The sequence below is a fragment of the Myotis brandtii genome, unplaced genomic scaffold (assembly GCF_000412655.1).
Source record: "Myotis brandtii unplaced genomic scaffold, ASM41265v1 scaffold1020, whole genome shotgun sequence".
Classification (NCBI taxonomy): Eukaryota; Metazoa; Chordata; class Mammalia; order Chiroptera; family Vespertilionidae; genus Myotis; species Myotis brandtii.
In genome coordinates, this window is record NW_005353406.1 from 695,678 (window position 1) to 695,983 (window position 306).

The 306-nt window shown below is 66.7% G+C and overlaps 1 long non-coding RNA gene across 1 annotated transcript in view; it reads left to right on the forward strand.

Moving 5' to 3' along the window:
- Positions 1-43: 43 nt before the first annotated feature.
- Positions 44-306, forward strand: part of LOC102249261 — a 4,593-nt gene continuing 4,330 nt past the window's right edge. The window contains exon 1 of the long non-coding RNA XR_312990.2: positions 44-298. This is a non-coding gene — a long non-coding RNA (uncharacterized LOC102249261). The remainder of the gene's footprint in view (positions 299-306) is intronic.

Sequence of the window (306 nt, forward strand, 5' to 3'; positions counted from 1 at the left end):
GCCCTCGGCCCGGAGCCCGGGCCAATCGGAGCTCTGGCTCCGCCCCATCGCTGCGCTCTCCAATCTGCTCAAGGCACCTCCCCTGCCACCCTGCGGTCAGTCACCAATCGGCAGTGAGGGCCAGCCCAGGCACTCCCCGCCCCTCTCTGGGCTATTGAGACTTTGGATTGGTCAATTAGACTGTGACGTAACGCTGCTTCCTCTCTGATTGGCGTATCCCTCGCGGGGCGCCTGGCGCTCATTGGAAGAGGAGGCTGCGAGGGGCGGGCCGGCACGAATGGTGGATCGCGCGCGCGAGGTGGGAGC